At 42.9% G+C, this 7,500-nt stretch overlaps 1 protein-coding gene across 1 annotated transcript in view; it reads left to right on the top strand.

The window, feature by feature from the left end:
• Positions 1 to 7,500, top strand: part of npas3 (neuronal PAS domain protein 3) — a gene marked incomplete at both ends in the record, with an annotated part of 256,082 nt that overhangs the window by 70,957 nt on the left and 177,625 nt on the right. The gene's annotated exons all lie outside the window — the stretch shown is intronic.

The following is a 7,500-nucleotide window of genomic DNA, read 5'->3' as shown; positions in this document are numbered from 1 at the left end:
TGTTTCATCTTGTGTCCTCTTGTTTCCCCTCTCCTCTCCTCTCTTGTCTCCTCTCCTTTCTCCTTTCTCCTTTCCTCTCTCCTCTTCTGCTTAATGTCAGAATAACCTTTTGCCCAGACATGAGGAGCGCTTGTTTGCTCTTATCTGGCAGGTGACATGGCCACTCACAACGGGGGTCTTCTTAAGCGCACGGTGAGACCCCCCCATTTCAACATCAAACGTCTGGCTGTGTTTCTGCAGATATAAAGAGGCGGCGAAGAGCCAAACGTTCGAATGCTTCACGGAGTAGACAGAACTAAAGATCCACCTCGTCTGACGAGTGTGTCAAGAGAGAGCCAGAGACACGCTTTACCACCTCGTTATTTTACATCCACCCCGTAACCCCGCCAGGTATGAGGAACATCAACATCTCCTCATGTAGAGGTGAAGCAGAGACACTTCTGCATGTCGTGTTTGCACAAAGAGAGAAATGTTGAATAGAGACCGTGTCAATATATCTGCTCGTTACATGAAAGCAGTTTCCGTCTTCACCGGAAACAACACAGTCTAGGAAAAGATGGTGGTTTGAATTAAAATAACTACAGAAGTGTTGTTACGGGGACCAATGCATCCTCTCCGCGTGCGCTTTAGAGGTCTTTATACGTCCTTGTCCATGATCACATGGATGACGTGCAACAGATTTGTGGGATATCTACGAATTACGGGAAAAAAGAATCTTGTATTTTTTTGCTGGATGTGAGCAGCCTGCTGTGATTTTATATGTGCCTCTTATGCTTTCATGCAGAGATTTATTGCGCTTGTGTGTGTGTGTGTGTGTGTGTGTGTGTGTGTGTGTGTGTGTGTGTGTGTGTGTGTGTGTGTGTGTGTGTGTGTGTGTGTGTGGGAGAGAGTGGCTCTACCTGTAAATGTCAGGCAGCTGTCCTCAGCGGTTGACAGCTAAGAAATCAGCGGTAAATCAGGCCGGTAGCTTGGCTAAAGAGGTGATTAATAAACATGTCATCCACGTGTGTGTGGTGTGTGTGTGTGTGTGTGTGTGTGTGTGTGTGTGTGTGTGTGTGTGTGTGTGTGTGTGTGTGTGTGTGTGTCACCCTCCGTTGACCTGATCTGCTTCAGCACATAAATTAAGGGAGGGGTTGACAGCAATAGAGAGAAAGGTACAAATGGACAGAAAGAGGTGAAAACGCGTCGCTGAGAAAGAGTCTGATTTACAGTAACGGTGACAGGAAGTGGCCTCTTTAAGAGAATAAAAGTACCCTGTTTGTCTCTCTCCTTCCAATTTCATTTGAGCAGAGCTTTGTGTGCGGCCGACCGCAGGATTTCAGGACGTCTGCGTCGCGGTCGCTGAAACCAAAAAGAGAGACGCCGAGGCTTCGCCCTTCATCACACTTAGCGCCGCGACCGCTCCGCTCCTCTAATGGAACTTCATCCATTTCAAATGACAGAATCCATTACGGCCGCATGCAGCGCTCTGCAGCGCAAGTGTTGCATGCGCTGGATTTATTCATGTTATTCGCTGATACTGTGTGCAAAATAAACTGAGACACATTTTGTGTTTTTTTTTGCTCCCACGCAGCGATGTTGGAGGTTTGAGAGAAAACAGACAAATGTATTTAGACAATAACGCTGGTTAAATGAATAATTAGAGGAGTCGTAGAAATACCTACAGCTCCGATCTACGTCTATGTTCTTAATGTAGCTGCTGTTTGAATGAAAGTTTAATCCTAAAGTAGAAAATTTTGAAAACTGTGAGAATTCTGCACAATTTAATCTACAAGATATTTTATTTTATCAAGTCGAAATTATGAAAAAGTATTTTCCATAATTATTCAAAATGTCGTCACTTTCCAGGATGGCTCACTTAGGTCACTTCTGAAGTTATTTGAATCCAGACCATGATCTCTAACTAAGTAGTGTTGTTGCCTAAACTGCACTAAGTTGTTTCCTGTTAAGGCAGGAAGTTTATTTTGAAAAGACTGAGCAACAAGCGTGTTGCTGGACTTTTTTGGAGGAAAACGCTGAAAAAACGAGTAACTTTTCTAAAGATATCATGCGACATCACAGGAACGCCTCGAGTGAATTTCTTTAAATTTGGCACAAACTTCCACTGGGACTCAACAATGAACACGTTTGCATTTGGGGGTCGTTTGTCGTTGTGATTCAAAATGATTACAATTTCACAGAAATGTCTAAACGTTATAAAACGATGAAGTGAAGTCCTGTTTGGACACGGGAATGTGAAGGGAGACAAATGTCTTTACTTTTCATAGATGAGCTCAATTCTATCTTCAGTCTTCAGTCTTGAGATCTAAAGCTCCGGTCGGTCCTCACAAAGATAGTTAAATAACTTGGTGTGTTTCTGAAAGGGATTTAGTTTTGGAGTTAAACTCTCCTCCGGCTTTAATGCGGCACTGTAGCGAAACCGACCGGCTAAACCCAGACCAAAACATCCGGGCCAGCTGGGGACGAAGTGTGTGTCTGTGTGTACAGGTGTGTTTTACCTCTGTATGTGTGTGTGTGTGTGTGTGTGTGTGTGTGTGTGTGTGTGTGTGTGTGTGTGGCATCCTTGCTGTTTGCTAAACTGACACATTTTCAATCACATGGCTTATTCTGGGGAAATGGTCGAAGAAGAGGGAAAAGGGCAGATTTCTGCGACTCTTTGGGCTACAACAGGACAAGCCAGGATTAGTTATACACTTTGTGTGTGTGTGTGTGTGTGTGTGTGTGTGTGTGTGTGTGTGTGTGTGTGTGTGTGTGTGTGTGTGTGTGTGTGTGTGTGTGTGTGTCTGTGTTATAAGACAATGCCTTGGTAGCCAATTTGTAATATATAGTCGGCCTTGAAAAATGGCCCAGATCTCCCCTTCGCTGTCTGCAATTTAGCTCTGCCGGCGCCCGGCAATACCCATTGTACTGCCTCCCACCACTGCCATTTTGGCCTGATGGAGTGTGTATTTCTACCGTGTGTGTGTGTGTGTGTTTGTTTACTTGCTTATGTTCATCTCAGTGTGCATTTATCCATGAGTCCGTCTGTCTGTGTGTGTGTGTTGGCGTGCGCAAGCGAGCGACTCTGTTTATACTCAGGTTATTGAATTTCTGCTTGTGCACCAGAGAGAGAGAGAGAGAGAGCGTGTATGTGTGTGTGTGTGTGTGTGTGTCGTGCCCACAGTTGTTGTGTTCATTTAATGTGTGTAGAGCTGATTTTGTATGTGTGTCTTAGTGTGTTTGATGCAGTGCAGTTACTCGACCACTTTCCAAAATGACAGCGTGACACCTGAAGGCATCAATCTGGAACTAATGGACAGATTGATGAAAGAGAAAAATAGAGATAGGAGGGATGATGAGTGGAAGTAGAACAAGAGAGAAGGATGTAGGGAGGAAGGAGGAAGGAAAGAAAGAGAGGGAGTGATTTGTATGTAGTTAAAAGTGGGATGAAGGTAAAGAGGAAAGATGGAGAGAAGAGAAAAGAGGAAAGCACATGAGCAGAAATGGAGAGATGGAGTAAAATAATAAAAGAGAAGCACGGAGGTAAATATAAAATGGGACGGATGAAATGATTTAAAGGATGTGAGGGGAGGGAATTAAAGAGAGGAAACACAAGGAAAGGAGAAACTGGAGGGAGTCATACAGAATACTGTGGAGGGAGGAGAGGAAAGAGGGGGAGTCAAAATAAGGAAAAATGAGATGGAGTGGGGGAAAATAGAGAAAGATGAGAGGGGGATGAAAAGGAAAATTAGGGAGGAAAGGATGGAAATCAACGGAAGTAAATGGTGCAGGTGAAGACAACTAATTAGGGATGAAGGGAGTTAGGTGTAAAGAGGAAAAGAGAAGGAGGAGAAGAGTGGAAGGAGGCGAGGAAAGGATTATATGGAGATAAAGGAAAGGGAGATGGAGGAAGAGTTTAAGGATGTAAGAAAGGGAGGAAGTCAAAAGGAGGGTCTTTGGTGTGACACTGGCGTAATTGGTGATGTCACAACGTTAGTCATGACAATATGTCGAACAGGAAGTGATTTTTTTTAAATGTTCTGTTGTTTCCTTTACTAACGTGTCTATTTTTATAGTTTAATTATGAAATGAATGATTGGCATTCCATCAGTAAACATTGTAAACATGAGTTTATGTCTCAATAGTTTCAAGTCTTTTCAACACAGCATGATATTCATTTTGTACATTATGGTCATAAAGCCTTAAAGCAGGGGATGCTTCAGGGCGGGGCTACAAGGTGATTGACAGGTCGACACAAGAGACATATACGGTCTCTCTACGTCACTCCTCCTCAGTCCAGATATGGTCATTTCCTGCTCACTGGTTGCTAAAAAACAAGATGGCGACCCTAAAAACGTTGTTCATGAAGGGAAACTGCAGTCGTGGCGTTTCTCTTTGGTTTCTGTGATTTCTGTGACATCTTTCACAATATATGAGTCCTTGTTCAACCCATTGATGAGAAGAAGCGATGCATTAGTGCAGCTTTGAGGTCCTTGACTACAGAAACCACTCAATGAAATCGTTTGGAAACAACAATTAGTAGAAAAGCCTCCTTTCATTTGACCTCAGAGGAGGAGGTTTAACTTTAGATCCACATTTGGGACGAGATGATGTCATACTTTTGATAATGGGACGTCCTGATCCATTTACCCCGAGATGAATGAGGTTGCATCCTGTAACAATCCACTTGTTATTTGTGTCTCACTGACTGGAGGTTGATATGATAATCCAGACTGCGTCGCTCTGAACCTCGCTGTGTAATCAGTAAAGTACACCCAGCTCACGTAGAACAAACCTTCTTCTTCTTCTTCTTCTTCTTCTTCTTCTTCTTCTTCTTCTTCTTCTTCTTCTTCTTCTTCTTCTTCTTTGTATTGTGCTTTTTGTTGTTCTGTTTTGTTCGTTGGTTGTCATTCCGCTCTCCGACAGCAGCGATATGTTCCCCAGTCATGCATCAAGAGATCAAATCTAAAAAAGTAATACAATCTCTGGACTTACATCTCGCTGGTTTAATTTGAACCTCCCTCCCTCTCTCTGCTTTTTCCTCCCGCATGCCTTTAAAACAGAAGTAAGTGATGCCGCCGCTGCCCTCGCTTCACCCCTCTGACAAGAACAATAGCGGCCGGCTCGCCTCAGAAAACGGTGTTTTACAATAATACTCGTCCACAAAGCAAGACCGACAATGTCAATGGTTTTATGGAGCGCTACACCGTGCAGCTAATGTTCTCCTGCAAGCCGGCATCGCTTCACTGCCTCCGCGGCTCTCTCTCTCTCTGTCTCTGCCGGTGTCTTTCACCCTCTCTCTCTTTTTTTCTCCTCTCCTCTCTTTTCTCCTCCCCTGCTCTCCCTCTCTCGGTATGAAAAATCCATTCCGGCATGGGTTTTGACAGCCTGTCTTTGGTGGGTGTGTAAAACTCCAATAATTCACAGTGCATAGTCACTTTAGGGGCTGCTTTGTGTTTCTGCATTTCACCATCCGACGTGTCACATCGCCTGTCGACTGTTGGGCTGCAGCGTTTATTTTGCTTCAGTATTTCAAAAAGGCACGAGTTGTTTCAGTTGACCAGGCAAACACTTCTCCCAACTCACCGGACACAAATATGTTGTTTTTTTTTTAATGATAAATAAAAGAGTTTTATTCACAGAAAGAGATAAAATAAAAACACAATGAGACGAGTTGTTTAGCTTGTGGCATTTTGATACAATTAGTTTGATAAAGCATCACTCAAGCACATTATGACCTGAGTAATAAGGGCCTTAAAGGAGCACACTTGTGTGTTTAACTCAATAAAAATACAGACCACATATATTTTACATTTTTGATCACAGTTTGTTAAATACATACAACACATTTTTTTTTATGTTTTGTATACATATTAATGTGTTTTTTTCAAACTGTTTTAGTAGTGCTGATTGTTGGAGAGAATCTGGCAATACGATGATACACGATACAGAGGTGGCGATTCAATACATTGTGATATCTAATCAAGGCGATGCATTGCAATTGTTTTAATAATCTAATTATATGAAAACTGTCATAGTATAAAGAGCGCACAATCATCTGCAAAGAATCGGACAAAAAGTGGAATCAAAGCGGAGGGATCTGCGTTTGCATTCTCCACCGGTCCTCTAACATCACAGCACTACTTTTTGTGCAATCTGAGCTGCCGTCTGCATTGAACATTATTAATCATAATTAACGACAGCATTTTTATTAAATTGATACACAATCACAAAACATAATATTGCGATGCTCAAGTTTTGTAATTTTTACTTTTATTTTCACTGTGTACGTGTTTTTCGTCAGTTTAACATTTTGCATAGTAAGAAGTACTCCAGTGAGGTACTACTGCTGCACTTTCATAAAGTTTTGGTTCTCACAAGAGACGGGCTAATAAAAAGAGACGTCTGTCCCACTTTAAGGTGCCAAATGATTTTTAAAAGTCTTTCCCGAGTTGTTTCCACAAAGTGACGCACTCAAGAGGATGAATGAATGCTCACGGTGATGGATCACATAGTTCACGTCCACTAATAGCTTTTCATGTGTGTAACGACTCTGCGTTAAACCCGTGAGTTTCGGGCGGCACAAAGGCAACACACTGGATTCGCGGTTAGTAACAAGCTTTATTGTCTCTGAACAGCTGACTCGTGTGCACTCTCGGCCTTGTCTCGGATCAGCTGTCTGTGGCTTTTGGCTACGTTGCCTCGGCTCACCGCTCTTCTCCCGTTCATCAGACACTATTACCTCATCACGGCACCTGATCTCTTGAACCACACCCTCGCTCAATTCTCCCCCGCCGCCCCGCCGCCACAATGTGGTACAAAACAATTAATGGAAGCTAACGGACGTCTGGGTGGTGGACATATTAAACACAGCAGCACTGTTTGTACAAGGGTTTGTAATACATGTGCTAAAACATGCAAAAGGCTCTCTGGGCTTGAGCTTGTAGTTACTGGTTCCTAATGGGAGCTTGAAGGTTTTTAATACAAAGACACTGGGAGGAAACGCACCTCTTTTGTGGGCTCTGGACCTCCAAGCAGCTCAGTTCATCCTCGTTCAGCCAAATAGTTTCTATTGGAGCAAAACATGTATTTTGTACACATATCCTAAAAATTCAGATTCGGTATGTTTGGAAGCTTTTGTAACTTTTGTTATAAAGTTCTGTGTGATTGACAGCTCTCCACCAGACATTATAGCCTGATTTTAATTTAGTAAATGATGGTCCAAGGAGAGTCAAACAGACCATAAAGAAAAGTATGCTTCAGGACAGGGCTACAAGGTGATTGAAAGGACACCAGAGACGTATACGGCGTCTCTACGTCACTCCTCCTCAGTCCTAATTAGTCACTTCCTGTTCACTAGTTGCAAAAAAAACAGGATTGGCGATGGCCATAATCCAAGATTGCAACGTCAAAAAACGCTGAACTTCAAACCAATGAGTGACATCACGACGACCACGCCCACTTCTTATTCATCCTTGTTGTGTTTGGGATGGGGCCGCTGATTCAGTATGAGATTTTTAG

Source organism: Taurulus bubalis, assembly GCF_910589615.1.
Source record: "Taurulus bubalis genome assembly, chromosome: 1".
NCBI lineage: Eukaryota > Metazoa > Chordata > Actinopteri > Perciformes > Cottidae > Taurulus > Taurulus bubalis.
This window is presented reverse-complemented; position numbering and strand designations above follow the sequence as displayed.